This window comes from Mytilus galloprovincialis, chromosome 5 (genome assembly GCF_965363235.1).
Source record: "Mytilus galloprovincialis chromosome 5, xbMytGall1.hap1.1, whole genome shotgun sequence".
NCBI lineage: Eukaryota > Metazoa > Mollusca > Bivalvia > Mytilida > Mytilidae > Mytilus > Mytilus galloprovincialis.
Window position 1 is genome coordinate 45,592,344 of NC_134842.1, and position 26,905 is coordinate 45,619,248.

The 26,905-nt window shown below is 32.8% G+C and overlaps 2 long non-coding RNA genes across 2 annotated transcripts; both read left to right on the forward strand.

Moving 5' to 3' along the window:
* Positions 1 to 904: 904 nt before the first annotated feature.
* Positions 905 to 19,078, forward strand: LOC143075912 (uncharacterized). Its single transcript, XR_012978459.1, has 6 exons — positions 905 to 1,019; positions 1,275 to 1,403; positions 2,191 to 2,287; positions 3,087 to 3,187; positions 4,361 to 4,531; positions 18,826 to 19,078. It is a non-coding gene; the product is annotated as an uncharacterized LOC143075912 (long non-coding RNA).
* A 2,171-nt stretch (positions 19,079 to 21,249) lies between these two features.
* LOC143075913 (uncharacterized) lies at positions 21,250 to 26,189 on the forward strand. Its single transcript, XR_012978460.1, has 3 exons — positions 21,250 to 21,407; positions 23,972 to 24,263; positions 24,976 to 26,189. It is a non-coding gene; the product is annotated as an uncharacterized LOC143075913 (long non-coding RNA).
* The last annotated feature ends 716 nt before the right edge of the window (positions 26,190 to 26,905 follow it).

The window sequence follows — 26,905 nt, forward strand, 5'->3', positions numbered from 1 at the left end:
CGTTTGATGGAACTCAATTAGATAGATATGTATTTATTCTAGTTATAGTCCTTTTATTGACCGTTATTTTTTTCCTGTACTTCATGTCATATAAACATTCAGCATGACAGTGCCGAATCAAATAGACGTGATTCAATGTAAAATTGTTATCTTGCTTATGAGAATTTATTTAATATTATATTTAATGTTTCGATTTAAGTAGTTTTTATAAATTACTGACCATATTTTGTCAACATGATATTACATTGCCATAATGTTAAATCAAACTCTCCACACGGCACTGTCGTGTTGGTATTCAATTTGAAACTTAAGGTTTTTTTTCTAATATTTGCAATTTGGAGGCTGTGGTAATGTGTCTAAAGTTGCGTAATCTACAGCTGGTCTATGGTCGTTAGTAATTTGAGGAATAACCATCAATCATGTTTGGGCCAACAGATATGGTCTTAAATACATGAAATAGGCAATTGAAAGGAATTATACAAAAGGCAAATAAAAATCAGTAAAAGAAAAACACTTCACTCCGGTATAATTAATAAAAAAAAAAGGAAGATATTATGAAAACGATAAAAATAGTCATTTACAAATAATGCTTGTAAATGGCGTAACCTATTATAATAGTTTACTTTTATAAATTGTTATTTGGATGGAGAGTTGTCTCATTGACACTAACACCCCATCTTCCTATAATTTACGTTTTTTTGATTGAGTTGACTTAAATTAAAGCCTTCCAATTAATATTTTATCGTGTGTTTTTCTATGTTGTGATGTTATGCTATTGTGTCAGAAAAAGGGAGAAGGTTTAGTACCATTAGAACGTTTAATTCTGCTGCAAATGTTTGCACCTGTCCTAAGTCAGGAATAAATTTACTTTAACAAGGTTTTTAATTACATACACTATTTTATTAGGTCCTGGACTCGGTTTTGTTGCGTATCCAGAGGCCTTAGCACATCTTCCAGGACAAAACATCTGGACTATTTTATTCTTTATCATGTTGCTAAGTTTAGCCCTTGATTCAAGAGTAAGTATTACATAAGTGGAATTATCAAATAATTGAGAAATTGCATTTTGATTTAACGATTTATAAAATAATATGCCTGATTGCCTAAAATTCCACGAGTCTCGCACAAATGTCAAAGTGGTATGTCGGATTAGTATTATATTATGGATTTTTGGTTAGGAGAAGTAAAGTTTAACATATCTACAATGTACATCAAAGACTATTGACCACTTGTACAATCTGCAAGATAAGTTGAATATTTACTCTTTTTTTCAGTTTGGTAGTTTTGAGTGCATTGTAATAGCAGCTATTGATATATGGCCTTCTTTGATGAGGAAAAGAACAGTTGTGGTCATTGTGTTGTGTGGTTTCTTTGCCTTGTCTGGAATTATTTTCTGCTTCCAGGTATGCATTAACTCAAATATGCTCTTCAGTTCCGTTCTTTTTATTGTCTTTTTTAACTTTTTTATTTAGAGCGTCATTGGTGAGTCTTGCGTACACAATTTTAATTCTAGTATATGAGTTTAATACTTTCATATTTTGACAATATAGATTGAAAATTCAAAGAAAAAAACATGTTTAAAACGATGAGACTACATACATGTATATGAAGCAAATTAGTACAAGATAAACATTTTAATCTATACCGACATTAATAATTTACACCGTACAAATGTAATGCACTTGAAGCGCAATTCGTCCATGTAATGTATGTCATCTCGAGCACAAATAGTTAAAAACCGAAGAAATTTAATTAAAACATGAATGATCTGATCGAACAGAAGGCACTTAGGCAGCAACCATTTGATTTTCGGGGGGGGGGGGGGGGGGGGGGGGCTATGGTTTTTTTTGGAAAAAAAAGTTTGTTTCCAGTTTTTGGAGAAAAAAATAATTTGTTTTTGATTCTGAGAAAAAAAAAAATGTTTGTTTCACCCTCAGCTGCCACTATATGTAATGCTAAAATTAAAAGAAAAAATTGTTTTCGACTTGTCGCGAAAAAAATAGATTGTTTTACATATTTACATATTTACATATTTAAAAATAAGTTGTATATTTGAAATGAGTAGAGAATGTGTGGTTTGTGTCAATGAGACAGTGCCTCCATATAAACAAAAAGACCTCTAAAGGTCAGGATATGGGAATCAAATGAAAGACATTTAATTGTCGGTCATAATTTTGTTTATTTTCTAAGTCAGGGATCTACTTATTTCAAATAATGGACTGGTACTGTTCCTTTTCTCTTCCATTTATCGGAATGATCGAGTGCATCGTGTTTGGATGGATTTATGGTAAATATTTTCTTAACATTTCCAGATAAGGTATAGGACGTTAGTATACAAAGGTTAATTTGCCTTCAATTTATTTCACACCAGATAAATTTTCACTTTATCGCGACTTCATGAGTTTGTTGTTGGCTACTCACAAAAAAGTGCTTTGTATTTTTAGAGATGAATATAACCAAGATTTTGAAAATATTATTGGTATAAATTTTTTTATAAGATGGACATCCTCATTAAACTAGTATTCTGTTTAAAATAAATGTATACATTGTTTATTAGGTACAAATTGATTCATATTCAACAAGCAAAACAAAGGAAAGGGGCTTGGATGAAATGTAAAAGGCAGGATGAGCAACATTGCAAAAAATAAAAGACAGGATAAACTTATAAAAAAATGCATCACCGAATATAATGAAAAATAAAGAATGGCGGGATAGAGATTACAACTAAAAATAACGCAGAACACAATTTTTCTTTCTAGCGCCCCCATCCCCTTTTTAAGCTAAAAACACTTCCATCTACAATGCCCTCAGTTTAAAAAAAAAATAGTAATAAACGTATATGGATTTAGTCTCTTTCTCTTGTGTAGCTTAATAAATTTTTCTCATGAAATACTCTAAATGAAAAGGCTGAAACGGCCCCCAATTTTCCTTTTTTTTCGAGTTATTGTTTACTCACATATACCAAAATGTAAACCCTTTAGAGATTCCGAAAAAAATAAATAAACCTTAAACAATCTCCCCTGTATAAATTACTCTATAAATACATAAAGTAAATATCATTTATAATCAAATTATTCTTTTTCTAGGTATAAATAAAGTTTCAAAAGATTTTGAGATGATGAATGGACAAGGAATTCCGGTATATTTCAGGATATGTATTTGTTTTATTGCACCTTTACTACTTCTGGTAAGACTATAATACATATTTACATGTATCTATTTGCGTGCTATCAAGCAAAAATGAGCGCAAAAATTGTTTTATGCACCCGAACTATCTACGTCAAACTATAGAAACAGAGATAAACATTCACAGGTCAAACTCGCTTTAAAATAAGTTAATAGGCGAATATTTTTTTTAATTTTTTGACGACAAATTCTTGTGAAGAAATAGATTTAAAAAAATTTAACAACAGCACACAAAACACAAAATAGAAAACCAGAGTGAGCAACAGTTACTCAAACCCAACCAAAAACTGGGGGTCACCTATTAAATCTATTATACCTAACACTTGTTCATATATTCCTTGTGTCTGTCCTACATGTCATGAATGTCCTAATATAAGTAAGAAATCAAATACAGAGATTTAAGGAATGACTGTAATTTTTTTTTATGTCTATTCGAAATAACATAAAAAATGTGGTGCACACTGAATAACGCGCGTAGCGGGTTATTTAACAGTGTGCACCACATTTTTAAAGTTATTTCGAATAGACAGAAAAAATATTACAGTCATTTCTTATAATTTAATTCTAAATTCCATTTGAAACCGTAGAAAACCATAAAAAAAACATTGATGACGTCACGGTCACATGACTAAATTATGTCTATGGGCTCATAACAAAATAACGTCAGCCAATCAGAAGACGCGTTACATCCAAAATTAAATTATTGCAACATAGTATTGATATGTTATATTGACATTTAAACCACAAAGCAGAATTTTAAACGTTGTATATAATAAGGATCATTACTCAATGTATTTGGTAGAGTTCGAGGTTAGAGTAGAATGTTGACCTAAATATACTACTGCAGCAGTTTGTCATTTATTTGAAACCTCACAACGAATTATTACAAAACATAATATTAAAGGACATACGAAGACTTGCACATTCAAAAGAAAGTTTTATCGATTTGACTTTTGAAGGAGTTATAAGTCTTTAAACTTAGGAATGGGGTAAGATTAAGTTTGCCCAGTGACAATTTGGGGCGCTAGATACATGTATGGGAGAATGCTATTTCTATTTCTTGTAGTATTTGAAAGAGTTTATACACTGATTGAAAGTGAAGTTTGTTATTTGTTTTTGTTAAAGAATAGATAAACCAACACAATCAAATACATTTAATGTATGATCTTTGCAGACAATTTTTATCAGTGGAATGGTGAGTTACAAGGCTCCAACACATGGTGATTACGAGTATCCGAATGTCGCCATTGCTTTTGGATTCATATTATCATTGATACCGTTGATACCTATTCCAGTTTTCGCTATCCGGTCTATAAAGAAGGCTCCGGGTCACACCTTTAAGGAGGTAAGACTAGTACCTTTTTTGCTCCATTCATGGGCATTATGTTTTCTGGTCTGTGTGTCCGTCCGTTCCGTTTCAGGTTAAAGTTTTGGTCAAAAATTTTGGTCGAGTTAGTTTTTGATGAGTTAGTTTTTGATGAAGTTGAAGTCCGATCAGCTTTAAAATTAGTAAACATGTTTCCTCCATCTGATATTTCTAATGCTAATGCCAAATTAGAGATCTTATCCAATTTTCACGGTCCACTAAACAAAGAAAATGATTGTGCGGATGGGGCATCCGTGTACTTGGGACACCATCTTGTTCTTATTTGAAAAGATTAAAAAAAGGACTTTAAACGAACTATTTTTTTGTGCGATTTATTTTTCTCGGCATTTTCGATTAGAAAAATAGCGCAAACAGGAACTGACATGGATACATACACTTTTGTCTGATTGTATTGTCAGTTTAATGTGTGACAATTTTCGCTCAATCCCTAACGTGAATTGGGGAGCTTATTTGATGTGTCTGGGTAAATGACAGTCACAATCTGCCAATACTATTCGACCTGAAACTACCGTTACAAAAATGCTGATTACGAAATTCGATTAAAAGGGCTTAAGCTGGCATTTTACATCTTGTTTAGCTTTCTGAGTAGTGCAAATGAAGTCACGAACAAATATAGTCTCTGCAATTCTATTCTTATAAGGGCTTAAGCTGGCATTTTACATCTTTGTTTAGCTTTCTGAGTAGTGCAAATGAAGTCACGAACAAATATAGTCTCTGCAATTGTACCAAATGACAAGTATACTACTAGTATTCGTTTTCTGAGTAATGAAAATTTTCAGTTTATAATTCAAATCGGCACATAGATGGTTGTTGCGAAGATTACTTTCCAAAGGACTTTGACACGTATCGTACGTTGCAACATTCAGTCATGTAGAACTCATTATATATCGTGAGCATCGTAATACCTATAACTAATTATATTGACAACAATAAACTACTTATTTAATATATACAGACGTTACGCACGGTATTGGTGCCACTCAGCGTTACACGACGTTCCTAATAAAACGATGACTTTGACGTTGTTCCACGGAAAGTTTCAAACGTTGACCTTATATTCTACTCATGTGAAAATGCCGCTTAAAGTAAAGAGATGTTCGAAGTTACCTCTTTATGTGGTTTTATTTTTTCAAGCCGGTGCAAATGCAAAATTCCATTGAATTAAAACAAAATTTTAGATACTGATACATGAACTATTTTTAATTTGCGAAGAATTGTCTGCAACAATAGCACAAAATGACAATTTGATGTCTTGTAAAATGATTTAAATATATAAAAAGACGATGTGGTATGATTGTCAATGAGACAATTCTCCACAAGAGATCAAAATGACACAGAAATTAACAACTATAGGTCACTGTACGGCCTTCAACAATCAGTTTCTTCTATTTCTTAAAATTAAGCAATGCTCTCTCTGCCAGAAGACGTCCCCTATCTTTGCTAGTGAAATTGTAAATATTTCGTTTCTTGTTTCTGTTCCCCCCCCCCCCCCCCCCCCCCAATTACACGTTTATATATGTTTGTTGTAATTTGGTAATTTCGCTCCCTCAATTAATATTCAAATGCTTCTTGATTTGTCTTTGATTATGTGAAAGATGTAGGTAGTTTTTTGCAAGCTATTTTTTCATAATCTTATTTTATCAATACTTTAATCCTGGGACTATTATACTGTATAGACGTCGCGCAAAATACTGGTGATAATAACGTAACGTCGGAAATATAGCAAAAAGCCGTCTTATTTTCTTGTTTTTTACGTAACGTTTTTCTAATGTGATTTCTAATGTGTAAGCATTGATTCATTCAGGTTTTTTTTCATGGGAATATTTTTTTTCAGTAAAGATCTATAATACTAAAATTACGAGGTCCAATTTGTCAGCCGTCATCACGTAAAAACGACGAATCAAAGAATTCAGCTTTATATATAACTAATATAGTACAAAGGTGTAGATTAAAAATTACACCACTCCAGGCCCTTTTGTTTTCCACGTAATTAATATTGCCAATAATTAAGAAGTTCCGGGTCGAGTCCGATACCGATACCAAAAGTATATTCACCTGTTACCTATTACCTTATCTGTACGTTCCGCATCTAACAGGTGCACCACCAAACGGTGTATTTAGGATTATGCTATATACACGGATCATAATCACAGGGTTGACACTACTAAATTCAATCATTGTCAAATTGTTACCTATTGTAGTATTTTAATCAGTAAGACTTTCTAAGATAACAATACGAATACTAAAAATCTGGACTAAAGATAAGGTGTATGTAGGAACCTTTTTCAATTTGTTAGCGGGCATGACATAAAGCAGTGAATCAAAGAATTCAACTTTATTTATAACTAACATAGGACAATGCTGTTGATTAAAAAATACTCCATTCCAGGACCTTTTGTTATCCAAATAATTAATATTACCAATATTTGATAAATTCCAGTTCGACGGGTTCAAACAGAAAGATTTGAAAGCAGAGAAAACTGTATCTTATAATCGGTACGACTTTATCAGATAAAAAATAATACTAAAATAAGGTTTGCGCATAGTTATATACTTTAATTCAGTCACGGACCCGCGATATCACGGGTGTGTTCTAGTATTCATGTATATTTTATTTAACGAAAAATGTATATATATATATATATATATATACAACTCGTCTAAACATTATGTTTAGACGAGTTGTATATACATTATGTACACAGCCATGTATCACCATCATTGATGGCGATCCGATGGATACATCTGTTGTAGGGTTGTCACTGACTCAGACGTACTTATATATATATATATATATATATATATATATATATATATATATATATATATATATATATTTTATATTTTTTAATTATAAGCAGAGCCACGTTGAATCATTTCATTTGAATCGGAAAGGTCTACTAAAATATTTTATGAGTGGCTAAACAACAGTGCATGATGTTTTATAATTTAATTCTTATTTCAATCCAAATTGTCCAATACAGAAAGAATGTCTAGATGGGTGTCCTCTGAAATAGTTATACGATAAGAGGCATCTACATCAGCAAGTATGTATAGCAGAGATTTCGTCGGTACCAAAGCAGTCTTTGTCTTTAAAAGTTTATATTTTAACGGATCATTGTCACTGATTTTGTCATAATAATGACCCCGGAAAACCTCGAATCCAGGGGGATATGTAGCACCCCAGCTGTCACTCTCTGCTGAATTCAATACGTGTGAACCTTTGGAAATTTTCATTAAATGATAGTCAAAGTTATCATCGTCGGTTTTGACAGCCACAACAGAGTTTATGGATACCAAATCTGATATGTCTTCTGAAAGAATGTCAGTGTCTTGTGCTACTTCTTCTTCGTTAGAAGTTTGTGTTATTTCGCGTGGCTTAATAGTTTTCTTTACCCCGGTATTTTCTACATTTAAACAGTTAAGATAATTCCCCAAAATGCATTGATCGCACGTGTAACAAGAGAGATCGGAAACAATGATTTCATTACATGTACTAGTAAAAACATGATGTATTTGTCTATTTTGCTGGATCGGCTTAAATATTTTGGAATTGTGTCTATCAATTGAGTCCACATATCGAAATACCCTTCTTTTAAATAATGCACTTCTTGGCTTTTTAAGGCTACTTTCGCAGAACGTAAATAAATCCTTCGCATTCTGAATCACTGTATTGCCACGTAGAACAGATATGTCCGCCTGTCTTTTTATAAATCCCCCCGCGGCATCTTGAGGCCCTTTTGCATGGCTTGTTTCAAAGAAATTTCTATGGAATGTTTTATATCCGAAATCAGGGATGGCAGTAGATAAACTTCCTAAACAGTGCCGCGATTTATATTGGCTAGAACAACCGTCTGTGAATTCATGCATATGATCAACTGTGTATGATATTGAATCTAAATATTCCTTAACTTTCTTTTGGACATATTTTGTAAAATCATTATCATGTTGCAGGTCCGGGGAAATTACGAAAAAATGTTCCGTAATTATTTCCGGAAATTCTTCTGTACTGTCTACACCATCGTATTCTAAAATGGCGTGTCGGTGCATGACGGTTACATGAATGCTGCATTCAGTTCTTTGGAAGTAATTGGATTGGATTTCTTCTTTTTCGACACAGCGATAATTTTCCGAATAATCGTGGATGCATATGCAATGATTGACTGGCAAGTTCTGAACAAGACTTTTAAGTTGATTGCTTTGCCAGTTTGATCGGTGCTGGTGAGCGGGGAAAGTTTCGAGAAGCTTTTTTAAATTGAGAAACATTTCGTTTACGCTAGTTTTCTTTTTTATCAGGGTCAGTCGGCGCCTTACATTTTTACCCTTCGATTTTTCAGTTATATATTCATATTTTTGCCATTCAACAGTTGAAGACGACTGTGATTCGTTGGGTGAAAGTTTGAAATTACCAACTCCGCAAAGGCTACATTTTCGGTCAAGACAATTTTTTCTATAAAATCCATTTACTTTTGGACATAGCGTAATATGTATAAGGTCTGACATTTTCTCAAATACGGGATAGTCACTTTCTTGCGAATCGGTTTCCCTGTCACACGATTTTCTGAACTTCATACATGCTTTGAAAACAAGGTTTGCTTCCACGTGATATCTACAACAGCATGTATTTCTATCTTTTTCAGATGCAGGTCTTACGAAAAACGGTCGAAGTTTCTCAAATGCTCTTTGTCCAATTTTAATTTCCGGATATTTGGCGACAAAATCTAAATACGCATCAGTTTGTGTTTTTTCCAGCACGTGTGTCATATGCGAAGTATATAAGTTTGGTCCCAATCGTTCTCTTTTGAAATCGGATTTGTTGCCGGTCGGGTGTGATATGCCATCAGAGAGCCAAAAGTTATAAACTGTTTTCTTTGTTTCTTCTGAAATGGAATCTTTTCTTGTTTTCTGTTGCGTAAGAGCCCATGCAGACGATTCACTTTTAAGAATTCTAGACCTAATACGCTGGCCTCCAGCAACCCTTCTTGCTGGCAAACCTAAATTTTTACACAGTTTAATTTTACCTCTCGAGTTTGCTAAATTTTCCCCGCTGATTGATGCAGTAACAGAATTCATTACCGAACGTGCATTCTTAGATCGCTTTAATTTTGTAGATTTTATTATTTCTTGAATATCTGCAACGACGGCCATTTCAACTGGCGAAACTGAATGTTTCAGATTAGCTATTGTTGGCGATCGAGGGGATCTGCGGGCCAAATAAGTCGATATAACTGCGCATCGTTTAGATGGAGATTTTGGTAAACCTTCTTTAAATTTTCTTAGGGCTCTGGCCTTTTCCATTCTGTTTTTGAAAACATTTGAACCTTCTGGTACAACAAGTGACATTGATGAAAGTTCTACATTTTTTTTACCTCTGTGTTTACGGACATTCATTTTATTTTTCAGTTTTCTTTCATTTATTTTCTTAGATTTCTCCCTTTGTTCTCTCTTTTTTCTTGCATTAATCGTTTGACTATATGTTTTTGTCTCGCTCTCTTTATTCTTGTACAACTTTCCATAAGATTTTCTACTCGTTTCATTTTTCTGAAGCCTTTTTCGTTCTCTGTTCCTAATAAGTATTTCCTTAGCCGAAAGTTTACTTTTTTTTCTGTTATTCATATTTCTGAAAGCATATTTATATTTGAATGTACACAAAATTTTGGTCTGATTTTTTTAAGTCCGATTATTTTAATTGATTGTTGGTTTATAAATACATTCAATAATTAAATATGAGTCTTTTTTGTCTCGTGTTTTATTTTTTTGGAACTAATCATTCTCCTGAAACACCAGAGATCATTTCGGTTGTTTGAAGGGATTGGTGCCTCTTGTTTTGTCTACGAAAATTATCTAATATGGTAACTCTTCTTTTAGATTGTTCCAGAACTTCCTAAAGTCAAATCATTTTTTACGAATTTTAATATAGAATAATATTTTTATTTCATTAAGGGAGCAACCATTTGATTTTAATGGGGGGGGGGGGGGGGTGCTAGGATGAAAAATTTTGTCCGGCATTTTTTTTTAGTTGTTATCTCGGTCCTGCCTTTTTATTTTCACTATATTTGGTCCTGCCTTTTTTTACAAGTTTATCCTGGGTTTGTTTGCCAACTGCTCATCCTGCCCTTTTAACCCCACCGCAGTTCGCGCCTGTCCTAAGTCAGGTACCTATAGCTTTTGTTAGTCTTTTATATTTTTTTACTTTTAGTTCATCTCTGTGTTTCGAAGTGAAGAGTGGCGTCCATTTTCTTGATCTAGTATACATTAGGATTTCGGGGCCTACTCAAGACCTCCCCTGGGTGCGGGATTTCTCGCATGTTGAAGACCAATTGGTGGCCTTGAGCTGTTTTCTACGTTTTGGTCGGGTTGTTATCTCTTTGACATATTCCCCGTTTCCATTCTTATTCATTATTTTTTTACTCGAAACTCCTGTCTGCCTTTTTTTTACACTCAAAACCCCTGTCCTCCCTCTTTTTCAAATTTCATTCTAGCCCCCCCCCCCCCCCCCTTAAAAATCAAATGGAAGCTCCTTAAGGCAAAAACATGCCCATATCGTTTCATGTTTGGAGATCGATTCTTTACAAGTTCTTCTTATAATTTCTTTTGCGTATTGACTCTGTGTGAAATATGACGTTTCATTATTTTTCGACGTTTTTTGTCTCATTGGACATTTTTTCTGATTTTTCTTTTCTTTATTTGCGAAAAGGATAAAATATAAAAACAGCCAGTATTTATATTATCATGTTCAGTATTTGTTGTAATTTTTGAAATCTGTATCAGTATTTTTCTTCTGATTTAATCGCGATACATCGTAGATCCCGAAATCGTCAAAATGGAATATTTGTTTGGATTTCAGATGATACGGGACATTTTTTCTGATTTTAAATTTTTTCAATAGTTTTTTTTAAAAACAAGTAAACTCAAAAAGTTTGGTACCAATTTAAACAGAAATGTTTGTAATTTATAAATTATAAATATAAACGATATCCTTTTAAAATTACCTTCAGTATATGAATTTGATCTTCAAAGTTTGCAGTTGGAGTCTAGATTATTTGTCACCATTACAAGATCAAAAAGTTGCTATGACGTCATTTTTCTACATGTATGACGTCATATATGTAAGTAAAATTATGTAATTCAAAACTTTACATATGGTTCTTAATTCCTTCCAAATGAGAACTACCTTTGGCTACTCAATCCATATTTCATTCTCAAAAATGTTTGGAGATCTCAATGTTCAATGTTACGCATTACACGGCAAAATTGCCTATTTCATAAAATTTAGCGCTTCAAATCGAAACCTATTCGTGAAAAAAATATCATGAAAAACAGATATTTTGTTGCCATTAGATTGGGTAACGAAAATTATTTAGCGATTCTGCAAATTGTTGCGTCCTAAACGGACAGTTAGCCTTTTCGCCGATTTTTCTCGAATCACCTTCAAATTGTCACCAGTATCTTGCGCGACGTCATACTAAAGTTAATATAAAAGTCCAAGAATTTGGTTTTAGTTGGTTTTATTTAATTTTTCTTAAACAGTGACTTATAATTACATCATAATTCATATTATTTATTTTAACGTATAAGTAAGTCCACAATCTTAACATCAATCCCGATTTTATGGAAAATGTTAACTATATCATTATTTAAAAAATCTCTAACAAAAACTTTATAAATGTGCATTATGTTTTAAAAAAATACGTGCTCTTATGCTGCCGTTGTCAACTTTCAATAATTTAAAGTTGGTCGGGGTCTAAATTATTTTTTTTAAAAGAAAACGTTTTCATTGATTAATTTTTTTAAAATTAGGATTGTTTTACCAGGGAAATAATTAAGAAAATTCATGTTATGTAGGAATTTACACATTTTGCACATAAATCAGGCCGTTAGTTTTCTCGTTTGAACTGTTTTACATTTGTCATTTCGGGGCTTTTCATAGCTGACTTTAAGGTAAGGGTTTTGCTCATTGTTGTTTGCATATAGAAATTATTAATTGGTTTTATACGGCCACATCTTCTACTTTATTGTGAAAATGAGAACCGTGATTCTGTATTGTATTGTTTTTGCTTTCGGAAACATATTTTGCAAGCTATCCTTTCATCTGATATTTTTTCACAAACTCAAGCTTCAAAAAAGGGTCGGCAATCAATATTTTTTTTTTTTTTTAAATATTAGAATTTGGCAAAGTATGGAAAACTTTTACACAGACCAATACCTACATCACAGATTACCAGCAGTTCGGAATCCGATTTTGAATAATACAACTATTTTTTTTTACTAGATGTGATATTTTTAAGTAACTGCTATACGTGCATGTTTGCATAGTTCAGTTTTTTCTCAAGCGAACAACTACGGATTGTCAGGAATGCATTTCATGCATTTTTTATACTATACAATATTTTTGGTTCCGCGCTTCCATTTTCAACATATAACTGAGTAACGGTTTACACAAAATCTTCTTTGACATTCATCTGATTATTTTTATGTTTTCGGTTTCAATCTTTTTGGTTTCGTATTTACATTGTTTTAAAAGTATAATCAAAGTACTGAAGTACTGAACCTCGGATGACCGCAAGTTCTTGTGGATGGTCACAAGCACTTGTCTCAGAAAAAAAATCACATTTCTATACCGTAAAACTGAGGTTTATGTACAGAGATATATTTTTTCTGAGACAAGTTCGTGCGTGGATCATGAATAAATGACAAGGAATTCAACTTCACTGCTTTAATATCTATTATATTGTGGTGATACAAATACGTATACTTTTGTTTGTTGTTATATGTTATATTTATAATTGTATATAGCAGTTACATGTATGTATAATTTTCATCCAATTGTATATCATTCTATTCTACGATTCTAATACAAGTGCAGTACAAGTGCATGGTGGACACTCTTCTATAACAATTCGATTTTTCCAATAGATTGGATTTGAGAAGACATTCATATTTTCCCAAAAAAACTTTCTTGTGATATTCTTCCGCATGCGTTAACACAATTTTTCTGTACGTGTGCATTTTTTAATGCATATAAATATTTGTAACGACATAATATTTGCGTATTATAAATTTCTGTTCTTATGAGTATTCATTGAAGAAGTGAATTTATAACAAGCGATAAGAAATGTTATTTTGCACTCGATGATATCCGCGTATTTATACGATCGGTTACCAGTCAAAAACGAAAGTCAAATCTCTATGACAACAATACATCGGAATGCCCTCACGGTCATCGCCATGTAAAAATTAAAATTCAAGCTATGTGGCGTTTTGCGAAGATAAAAAAAAAATCTACTTTACACCGCAGATTGATTGGTTGATTTTTTTTCTAGAATGAGTTGGGAGTGTCTGTAAATTAATACCTTGGAGTTATCTGCTACATGTTTGTGTGCCATCCATCATATATGTCGGACAACTACTCTCTTACTCTCTCTCTTTCGTTCTTTCTCAATTATGGTAAAAGAAAAGTTTCCATTTCAATATACTAGTTTCATCACATGCCTATGTACCAGGCAATTCTGTTGGAGATTCGAGAAAATAATCTTCATTCTGCCACACTACTTCTAAATATAATAACCTTAGTTTTCAAACACATATTGGTAGGTAGATGACTAGGAATTGTTCTACTCACAGTAGATAAAAAATGATCATTAGCTATACTGAAATGTTTATGACATACAAGTATTTCTCTGATAAAACGTTTTGTTAAATGAGTCGATGCGACAAAAAAAAAATGATTGCACGTTTTACTGAAATGTTTACGACTAAGGTGTACTTTTTCTCATAAATGTTTTGGGAGAATTTTCATTCATGTGTATAGCTTCGAATCTTTTAATAGCAACGCTAGGAATTACAGATACTATCTGGCTTAGGATGATAATTAAGAAGATCTCACTTTTGATCGCATTTCTTTTTCAATGTATCTTGCTTTTATAAAGTGAGAGTGTGGTTATGAGTAAGTTATCTCTTTGTTATACCTCCGGGGCCTTGTCTTTATGAAATATCCGAGTTAAATATTTCGACATCTTATATGCATGAATTAATGCAGATCTGTATTTTTATGCATATTAAACGAGAACTTTATTTTATATAGATCAGACCATATCATGAAATTATGTTATGCCAAATATGCAAGAAAATTCATATACAGTTTAACGTTATTATAACGCGAACGTCAAATTACGGTTACGGGGACATTTCATTGGACATCTTAAATCGTTTCGGATTTTCTAACTGCAAATCAAACAAAAGTACATATCATATCTTTTTGAAGGAAATTAAATGTATTTTCCATTCATATCAGTTAACAGGTGTTAAAAAATTGAGATATAGTAGAATTTCGTTTGATAAAAAGCCTCTGAATTATTCTTTATGTTATTTTGTCCATCGGGACATTTTATTGGACACGGGAAAAATGACGATGTTTTTAAAATAAGACCGCAGTTACTTAATGATGACTTCAGATAGCTTCTTCGGGACATGTATAATTTTTCTGATATTATTAAAATCCATTTTCGTCCGTTATATCTTATGAAAGTGAAGACAGAAAAAAAAATTACGGGTTGAGCAGCTAATTGGGACATTTTTTCTCTTTTTTTATTTAAACTCTTTTGACGATCTTCCTTCTCTTAAAGTTAAAACCGTCGGTTACTTCATTTTAAGTTAAATGTATAAAAAACAATTGCAAAATTTTTAACCATTCTACTTACTAATGAATCCGCACTGGGATTTTAAAGACTCACATAAAACAAAATTGTAACAGCGGGACACCCTTGAAATGACGTTATAGCAGACATGGGGTAATTGAAATATGTAATTGTAATTGACTGTAATTAATTACAATTTATCATGTAATTGAATGTAATGTGTAATTGAGCATTTTTTCAATTACATGTAATTGAATGTAATTAATTACATAGCCAAAATTGCCTGTAATTGACAATTACTTTTCAATTACAAGTCAATTACATTTGAAATTTTGGATCAAAAGATTAAATCTTGTGTTTTCTCAAAAAATTATTAAAAGCAATAATCTTAACAAATGTTGTAAGCTGACAAAGAAAAGCCTTCACAGTATACTTTCTGTATTAACACAACCATGGTAGATTCTTCATTTTGTATTGAATGATAAAAAAAATGTAGACAAATGCCATAATTTTAAAAGAAACCACTAGGAAGTCACTGTCTTGACCTTAATTAGTAGATTTAGATAGATATTTTAAGACATTGATTTAACATAATTAACTTTATTCAAGGACTTAAATAACCAATAAATATAACCTCTGGCTATTTGTTTTATTACAAACTATATAATGACTGTTTTTATAACAGTTATGTTAAACAGATATAAGGCTAATTAGAGAGAGATAAATATACCCCTAGGGCCTATAGGTACATGTTTAAATTCTTGAAGGGATAATGCATATGACAAAATCTCACTTGCAAAATTTGTTCACTATATATATGAATGTTGAAAGAAAACATTTTATCAGATTTAAAAATGAGCTCCAAGAGTGTACTGGAACATTTTACTGTTCCTGATGACTTCCAAAATGGAAATACTTTCAAAGGAAAATGTATGCATTGTGGCACCCTCATTAGTGGAAGTTATAAAGTTACATCCAACTTTGTTACACATATGAAGGTAATACTATATAAGAATTTTAAAAATTAATAAATTCATAATGCTTCTTTTTCATTTCTAATCAGATTTCATTTATCTTATATCCTCTAATAGCTTACATTTAAATTTGGAAAATATTTTGTTTATTAAATTAATTAGTTGTGATTAAAACTAAAGTTTATTTTTGTTTTAAGAAGTCAGATTTCTAAATCACTTATTTAAGATAAATAATTTGAATAAGCTGGGATAAAAATGAAAATCGTTTCAAAAAATAAAAAATAGTGCTCTTTTTTTGTATCATTTACAATCAAATAAATTTAAATAAATGTAAAATTTCAATAGGTAAATTAAAACAATTTAATATTTTCAAGATATTAAATAAGGCCTTTTGTAATTTTCAGAGAAAACACAGAGATTTGTACATTCTGCATTCTGAGAATAAAGAAATTCAACCAACATTGACACAATGCATAAAAAAAAGTGTAAAATATTCACCGTCTGATCCAAAACAGTTAGAAATGACAAATGCTCTTATAATGTTCATAGCTGGGGATCTTTTACCACTCTCTATTGTCGAAAGTGAAGAATTTAAAAACTTGATGGAAAAAGCTGACACTAAGTATCAAGTGCCTAGCAGAAAGCATTTATCTTCGAAACTTCTACATGAAAAATCGGTTGAAATAAAAAATAACCTTGTAAATACTCTTAAAAGAGCTGAAAGTGTGTGTTTAACCATTGATCTCTGGTCTAGTAGACAAATGAGAGGATTTTTGGGAATCACAGGCCACTTTATTTTGGACTGGGCTATGAAGTCTGTCATGATATGCTGTAAACGATTCAAAGGTAGACACACAGCAGAATCCATCAGGAGTGAATATGAAGAAGTTGTTACTTCATTTGAAATAGGTTTTAAAATTGCTGCAATAGTCAGTGACAATGCTAGTAATATGGTCAAAGCATTTTCAATTCCTGGCTTTGATGACTTTAAGGTAGATCATGAGAGTTCTGATGAGGAAATTGATGATGTAGACAAAGAAATTGAAGATGACCAGTCTGATGATTTACATTTATCCGACTGCTTACCCAAACATTCAAGATGCTTTGCACACACCTTACAATTGGTTGTTAAGGATGGCCTGAAAGATTGTTCACCCCACCTTAAAACTGTTATTACAAAGGCATCAAATATTGTCAGTTTTGTTAGGAAATCTATTATTGCTTCAGAAATCCTTGAAGATTATAAAAGATTGCAAGCTGCTAATGCTACAAGATGGAATTCACAACTGCATATGATTTGCTCAGTTTTGAATGTGCCAGAATTAGAATTGGACAAAATAGACTGTAAAACTAAGCTTTCATCCTATGAGAGAAAACTGCTTTCTGAATTATGTACTATACTTGAACCTTTTGACAAAGCTACAGTCCTTGTCCAAGGTGAAAAAACTGTAACTGCTAGCTTGCCAATTCCTGTAACACTTGGATTAAAACACCAGTTAAAACTTATATCAGTTGACTATAATTGTAAAATGATAAAATCATTGAAATCTTCTGTTGAAGAATGATTGTTTCAGTTTGTAGAGGATGAAGGATATATTCTTGCTAGCTTTTTAGACCCAAGATTTAAGACCAGATGGTGTGAAACTGAACAGATTGATCAGTGTTTAGCTGTTGTTAAGGACAAACTTAGTCAAGTCCCTACATCATATGAGCCCCCTTGTGATCAAAATTCTCCCCCATGTAAGCGAGCAAAAAATGATGATCTTTTCAGTTTCATGCCAGCCCCATCAGTGGAAAGAAAAAGAAACCCTTCAGGGATTTCTGTAAGTTCAGAAATGGATGATTACTTGTCAGATAATTGTATTGATATGTCAAAAGACCCTCTTTTGTATTGGCATAGTAACTGTCAACGTTTACCACGTCTAGCTAAGTTAGCAGTGCAATATTTAGCTATTCCAGCCACATCTGCACCAGTTGAACGCTTATTTAGCACTGCTGGAAAAACATTTAGGCCGGAAAGGTGCAGACTGGCTGATGGAACATTTGAAAAGCTGATGATGGTCAAATGTAATGGGAAAATGCTTAAATAAGTTATATGACACAATACAAAAATGTATATACTAGTTGAACACTGTCTAATTGTTATAACTATAGAGCAATGTATAATACTTATGTACATATCATAGAATAAATGCATGTTTTCAATGTTTTATCTTAAATTTCCTTTCAAATGTAATTGAAGTAATTAATTACATTTGCCAAGTAATTGGAATGTAATTAATTACATTGGTAAAAAAAGTCAAATGTAATGTGTAATTTAATTGAAGATTTTGTAATTGTAATTGAATGTAATTAATTACTTTCAAATGTAATTGACCCCATGTCTGCGTTATAGGCATCGAAATGAGCAAAGTTTTTCATTAAAAAATAGACAAAGCACAAAATCATCTATGTTATTGTTTTCTGTGGTTTATTTCCTTTCGAATGATATGCATAACATGGATATTTATTGTAAAGGATAAGAGCTTGAATTTGAATAACCCGCCTTCTAACCCATATTTCCAAAGTGACACCAATATCGTGCGCAACGTCACAGTATATTATATCTCTCAGAAATTAAAACCTTTTTTTCTCCTTGCAGAAATTAATTTTTTCTTTGAGACCAAACTCAAGTTGGAAGCCAGCAGAAACGTCATTACAAGAACGCTACACTAACAAAGAATATCACGAAGGCACTATTATGGAGCGAATGAAACTAAATGTATTCGGGGACTAGCCAAACTAATATACACGTACAACTGACTAATTATTATATATTGAGCATGTATCGTTTGCTGTGATTTTTACAGCTGATAACCGTGAGGGCATTCCGGTGTATCGCTGTCACCTAGATTTCCATTCGTTTTGGGGTTTTTAACCGATCTAAAATCATGATGAATACACGGAAATCATCGAGTTCAAAATAACATTCCTATCGCTTGTTACATGTATAAATTCATTTCTTCATCAAATACTTTTAAAGTAGACAAATTGATAATATTTAAATGTTTTGTTATACAGACATGTATGTTATGCGGAAAAGAGGGGGAGATGGTTTACTTCTGCTATTTCTTTAACCACAACAATTTTGGGGACTGTCGTTCGCGTTCTATTGAGGCCTCCTAGTGAAAAAAAAACAAAGATATCTTTTACCTACTAAAAATATGTTTTCCAATAATGATACCAAGGTAATCTAATACTAATTGGCAGTGTGTGTTGCCTATAGGTAAATGGTATAAGAAATTACCACGAGAGTGACCATATGAGATATACATACAACTTCTGAGATACCATTGTGACGATATGAGCTTTGTTTTTTTTTTACTTTTTGGGTTGGGACTAGCTCATATACATGTATATCTAAATATATAAAACCATCTCGTAAAGCAAAACAAAATTATGTTATCATGCAACTACAATTTACAAAATCATGCTGGAAATTGATACAAATATCTTCCTTTTCCAAAACGGTACTGAACATTATAGTCATATATTGAACCAATGAAACTATGGCAAGTTGGATCCTTGTCTACTATAATGTAATCTGAAACTCAGTTTGGCTCTCACTATAGCAATTGGATTAAGTTTTAAAACGTTACACAATGAACCATGCCAGTAGACTCACCATCTCGTAAATCAAAACCATATGATGTTATCATGCAATTAGAGTATAATATACAGTCATGTACAAAATCATGCTGGAAATCGAAACAAATATCTGCCTTTTCCAAAACAGTACTAAACATTGTAACCATATACGGAACGAATGAAACTATGGCAAGTTGGAGCCTTGTCTACTATAATGTAATCTGAAACTCAACTTGGCTCTCACTGTAGCAATTGAATTAAGTTTAAAAACTTTAAACTTAGAACCATACAAGAAAACTTAGAAAATGATCCGAAACATCTGGATGCACCAACATATCACACATCTTCTTATTTATATTTACACTTATACAAAATGTACTACCCACACTGATCTGTGTCCACACTTGTAATAGTCTAAACATATAGGTTCATCATATTTGATGTTGACAACACGACATTTTCAATACCCGTCCACGTCCACTTGTACTTTTGTCCATCTGATGAGTTGAGCCTTTTTCATCTGATTTTTATAGTAATGTTCGTTCTTATGTTGTACTGTTATACCACTGTCCCAGGTTATGGGAGGATTGGAATCCCGCTAACATGTTTAACCCTGCCACATACTGTATGTACATGTATGTGCCTGTCCCAAGTCAGGAACTTGTAATTCAGTGGTTGTTTTTTTTTTGTGTTACATATTTGTGTTTCGTTCATTTTTTTTTTATATAAATAAGGCCGTTCATTTTTTCTCGTTTGTTTTAGACCTTTATAGCTGACTATGCGGTATGGGCTTTGCTCATTGTTGAAGACCGTACAATGAACTATAGTTGTTAATTTCTGTGTCATTTCAGTCTCTTGTGGAGAGTTGTCTCATTGGCAATCATACCACATCTTCCTACTTATATTTACCTCGAGTACAAATTAGAACAACTCGAACAATTCAAGGCCTTGCCGAACACCAACCGCCTTTTCGTTGGTGTTTTTTTTTTTTTTTTTGCTGTTAAAAAATATATACGTGTTTTATCTTCTGCAATGGTTTTTTAATTCCTTTTACTGTGTCATGACCCCTTCGACCAAGATCCAATCTATAATGATTTTACCCTTGGATTCAATTTAATCTGTCAATGCTTCTAACGATAAAGATAATATTTAGTGTCACAGCTTTTGTCGTAAATAACTTAACCCAGTCGTTATATTACGCTCACTATCAATCATTACATAACCTCGAAAGGTGGAGAGAATCGGAGACGGTAAGGGCTTGAATTATTCGAGTTATAGATAACTTGTATCAGCATAAACTATTTCAAGTGCGTTATTATTGTACATTATCAGATTTGTAAAATAATAAAATATTCTGGGGGGTCTTTGGTATAAATGTGTGCTTCTATTTTTGTCTCTGACCTATAAACTTGATCCTATTTTTAAGTCCTTTTACCGTAAACGAATAGTCAAGAGACATCCACATGTAAATAGCTCTATGTTTTCGCTAAGATGGTGAAGGTAGAAAGGAGAGAAAATGAAAATGAAAACTCGGAATATACATTAACGCAAAAGATAATCAAAACAATTTTCCTAGTGCTAACATGGGCTATGATAGTAAGTACATGTATGGAATATTTTCTTTCAATAATGTGTATAGTATCGGAAAGACGTTCACCACTGAAATGCTCTGGTCCAACAGTAAAACCCTAACTCAAGTGAGTGTACCGGAGTTATAAATACGTATCTAAATCAGATCGGGAGGGCAGCGTTAACATGGATTCAATGTACATGAAAAGATGTAAAAGAAACGACCATTACACAATTTCTACTGTTTGTAATCCTCTTCCCACCGTTGGTTTAATGTTGTTACAGTTTGTATGTCAGGCCAATGGATCAATCAGAACTATCAGAGAAATACTGTAATGAACAGATGTTTGCATTAATTAAACATTTGGACATGTGTTCACATACTTTCAACCACGCTCTAGGCACAGCCGGTTTGGACACATACATGTATGTCCCTTCGAATGCAAGAGGGGTCAGCTTAAATCATTCCTTTCAAATGCGACATTATAGTGTCAGTAGACTTCAAAGTGTTCATACTGCTGCGTCTTCCATTAATTTTAAAGGTGGTACGTGTTTTTATCCTTTTTTGTCATTTTGTTTTCGTATTTCTTTTGTTTTTGTTTTTGTTATAGCTTACACTCGTCAGTTGAGTTTCTTTTTGCTCTTTTTATCCTATTGATGCCACTATTTCAATAGTAATACATTTTGTTTGCCAGAAAATAACTTATAATATTAACCTGCTCATATGTGCTGACATTTAATCTAGATTAACCCATATCACTATATAGTTCGTTTGACCTTAGGAGATCAATTTAATTTGTATCTCATTTTTATCTCACTGCTAGACAAACTTGTATCGTCAACTACATTGTACATGTATTAAAGAGGGTCTTGATGGGGATCCTTTATTTCTGTATTCTTTAACTTTTTTTGCTATTTTTCTGTACTCGTATACTTTTGCCAACTACTATTTATTTTATTTTTTTTTTACATTTTAGCACCTCATTATATTTGTTTTATTATTTTTGGTCCGTTTTTTCTATTTCATTTTTTTTAAAACCATATCCGAACCCTCATAAAAAGATGACAAAGTTTTGCCACGGTTTTTAACGAGAAAATCGACGGCCTGAATAATTTATATAAAAAATCAGGGACACTCTATTTCAACTTCAAAAAATTTCATATCGGCAATGCGTTTATCTCAATTAAATATCAAATAAGGAAACATTTAAGATATAACTTAAATCCTTGACACTCATCGATAAAGTATTGATAGTAACCCAATACACCTATGGTATTATTATTAGTTACATAGTGTGCTAGTGACCTAATACGGTATATATGGGGTCAGTAAATTCCATATGGGGATTCGCGCGAACTAGCACACTATGTAACGAATTTATCTTACCGACTATCTTAACGTGTAAAATTTAGACTAGTGACCTATCAAAATGAGCAAGTCTTCAATACAGTTAGCATTAAGATGATGCACACAATGACAGCTCCTTAGATTTAAATGTGTTCTCTGAATTTATTTCACTTTGTCATCACTTTCTTCGTCTGTTGAAACCTTTAAGATTTTTTCTCAGTACTGGTTTGTTTTTCGAAAGGGACGTAACACCACTACTAACCGTGTATGAAATAAGCCCCGCCTCCTTATTACCTTATATGGAATATAAAGGGACGTAGCTCCACTTCTAACCGTGTATGGAATAAGCCCCGCCTCCCAACTTACCTAATATTAAATACAAAATGTATACACGGTTTCCACGAGGACGCTTTTAACCAATTATATTCCTAGAAATGTAAAGGAGGTACATTTTGTAAGATAAAAATCTTGATCTTCAAAAATTGATTGATACAATGTACGTACATAATTGGTTATTAAACGTCCAGTAGCATATACTTCATGCTAACTAATGCATGGTATAGGTAGGTCATATAATAAACCGACCGTGCGAAGGCTGTAAATAGATTAAAGAAGATGTGATATGATTGTCAATGAGACAACTATCCACAAGAGACCAAAATGACACAGACTGAACTGTCCGAAATGCAAGCGTCGAATGACACATAATTACACACAGATTTACCGTTACAATTCTTCCCGCTTATATTAGCTCGTGAAATACTTATTACTTTAGAGTATACCTTAAACAGGTATATCTAGTCATGTGACAAATGTCACAACAAATACACGTGTTCTTTATAACATTGATAAATACATTTATGTTCTTGTTCGTCAACTCAAACGAACATAAAATATTTATAAATAAAAAACCAAACACTATTTGGGATATCAGCTCGCCTGGACAGTACAGTTAAGCATCGATAGTAAAAAATTACCAGTGTAAAACCATTCAAACAGGAAAACCAACGGTCTAATATACATTGTATATTAAAAAAAACACGAGAAAAACTAAGAAACCACATCAACAAACGACATGCAACTACTGAACATCAGGTTCATACATATGTTTTGCGTTTTTTTTTTTACAAATCTACTAGTTGACTTCCCTTAACAGATAAATGCACCTTACTATTCAAATTTGTCATTAAAAGAATGGCAGGGAATTCGCGATATGACTAAATGTCAAACAACTCTTTTGTAGGGTCTTTACACAGAAATATCAGGAACAACACAGAAAGACCTGATCATTAAAACAAACTCTGACTATGAACTGGTTTCACGAGCAATTTCCGGACGTAGTTTTGGCTATTTCATTGGGTCATTCATTGGCGGTCCCTTAGTCGACAAACTCGGGAACTACTGCGACTTAATGATAGCCATAAGTTTGGACGGAGCGGCCATAGCGACCATCATAGCACCTTATTCATCGAACGTTGGTATGTTAGGAGTTTTATTGGTAATAGGCGGTACATTTGAAGGAGTGATAAATATAGGTGAGTAATTATAGCATTAAAAACGTTGTAAACCTAAACATTAACATCAAGAGTACAAACAAACACATCAACTGAAGGTATTAAATTTACATGCCTTTAAATATTAGGGTCTAGATGGGGTTTACAGAATATAGAGCAATTGCCAAAAAGTGCAGAAGAAAGGACTAAACAAAGAGGAAAATAGAAAAACAATGGGCCGAAAAAATAAAAAAAAGGAAGAGAATAAAGGTGTGTTAAAATACAGGGAAAACACTGTCAGACTCGTGTGCAAAATTTATAGAGATTAGAGAAAATGGCTACAAAAACTAAAGAATACAGACTTGAGGAACATCCAATTATGATTCCAAACCCTCAAGTACTGCGCAATACTTGGGTGTCGACCTTTTATATAACCAGACGTTTCCTATGATGTATAGTTGAAACCTATTGACTCAGTGGCAGATTGCTCACTTCGAGTTTGGAAAATATTAAGTATAGATAGGCATTTGCTGCATTTTCTCCTGCTTCAAAGCCAGTACGTTGAAAGCATTTTAAAGTTTGCTACGCTATATATATATATGAAATGTTTTTGTTTATCCTGCAATTCAACATGTGTGTGGTTTTTTTTTTTTTTTTATCGATTATCGAAATAAGAAAGCAATCGAAAACAATTATTCAAACAAAACAAACATAAATTGTTGATTGATATTAAAATCAATTTATTATTCCACAGCTGGGCAGAAACTGATTTTAAATCTCTGGAAACGGAAGGCAACTGGACCACTTCACATCTTACATTTTGGTTTCGGAATGGGATCCTTCATCGTTCCACAAATTGCCAATCCTTTCTTAGCTGTCCTCGCCCCATCGCTAGATATAACAAATGCATCAAGCATAAACGGAACAAAATCACCGTTTGTAATTGATCCGGTAACTGTAACAGCCACTACCACGAATAACACAATTGCAGTAATATTTCTTAAAGAGTCGAAAATAGAATCGTCCTACTTGATTGTGTCAATCATAGTTGCTTCATTATCTGTTGTATTTTTTCTGTATCAATTTTGCAATCGTACAACAGTCTACACGCATGTGCATGTTCCAGGTGAAATAAAAGAATCAAACTTTCGGAAAGCAGTCAAGTTAGTGGATCCGGCAACGTGCGCAGATGGTAATCGCTGTTTTGGTGTGCAGATATTTCTGCTAATATTCTTATATTTTTTCAACGCAGTTGGTGGCGAGAGAATGTACAGCAAATTTATTAGGAGTTATGCCATTGATAAACATAAATTTTCCGGAGATGACGGTTCTCTAATAAACACAACATTCTGGATCTGTTTTGCGATAGGCAGACTGACTGGATTGTTAACAGGCAGATTCATACCGGTCCGTATTCTGATCGTAATTGAAGCATCTGGCGTTCTAGTAACTGCTATCCTACTGGAAATATTTGCACGCGAAAACGATCTTGCCCTTTGGGTTCTGACGTGTCCAATGGGATTCTTTCTTTCACAATTATTCCCAACCGGAATTGGTTGGGGAGACTTCCATGTTGAATTTACGGGGATAGCGATCACATTTGCCCTAATGGGTGGTGCTTTAGGTGGCGTTTCGTATCTTTGGGTACTTGGATATCTTTACGAATACCAAGGTTATGACATGTTTCTTCATCAGTTGGTGTTTTATGGAGGATGTATGATGTTTTTCACCATTATCATGACGATAGTTGGAATAAAACATGGCGGACGGTTTGAGAGGGATACTGAAAGACATACAGATGAAAATGCAGTCGAACTTGATGAACTTGATGAAGACATCACATGTATCAATGATGAAGCCTAATTCATACAATACAGAATTTGTGTCAACCAAACGCTATTCCGCGAACACAGTTATCGTTCCTTGATTTTCATTGTCTGATAAATATAGTCACTTGTGTGGACAGTGTGGTACTTGTCATTTTTATTTATACCCTTTCCAAATCTATATCTGTAAGTCATATGCATTAACAAGCAAGTATAGGGAAATGAAATAACACTGTAAAAAATGCTTTTAGCATTTTAAAGAAAAGAATTGTTTTGATCCTGCAAAAAAGGTTTAACTTTAGTATGTCGGAAGCTGTCAAAAGAATTTTATAAAATTGTCCACATTCTGAGTAAGAGCTGATGAAGTTATTTGATTTTGATTAAATTATTTCAAAAATCACTGTACATGTATAAAAGAGGTTTCCAACCCAGGAGAGAGTAGGGCTTTGGTAGTTGATGTAGTTGGTGGGGTGGGGTGCAACCATATGTCCAATTCATAAGAATTGATTGGCCACAAAAGGGGGATTCCAACCAGAGAACCCCTACCCCATGATCTGCCTCTGGAAGGACATGATTATGGAATCGAAGCCTGAGCTTTTTATCAAAGTGAATTGCTTTTATTTTAGCTCAGTTCATTGTTATGCAAATGTGTTTTTGTAAAATAAAGATTTAACACACAACTCACAATTGCACATGATCTGCTGTAATGTTATATGATAAAAACTTACAGTAAAATGAGCGTTTAAAGTAGCATCCATTCAATGTATGTATTTATGGTGGGATTAAAGCATTTTATTAACACACAAACAAAACATTTTTTTTGTCCAAAAGCCAAACAAAAAAGCACAAATTTACCTA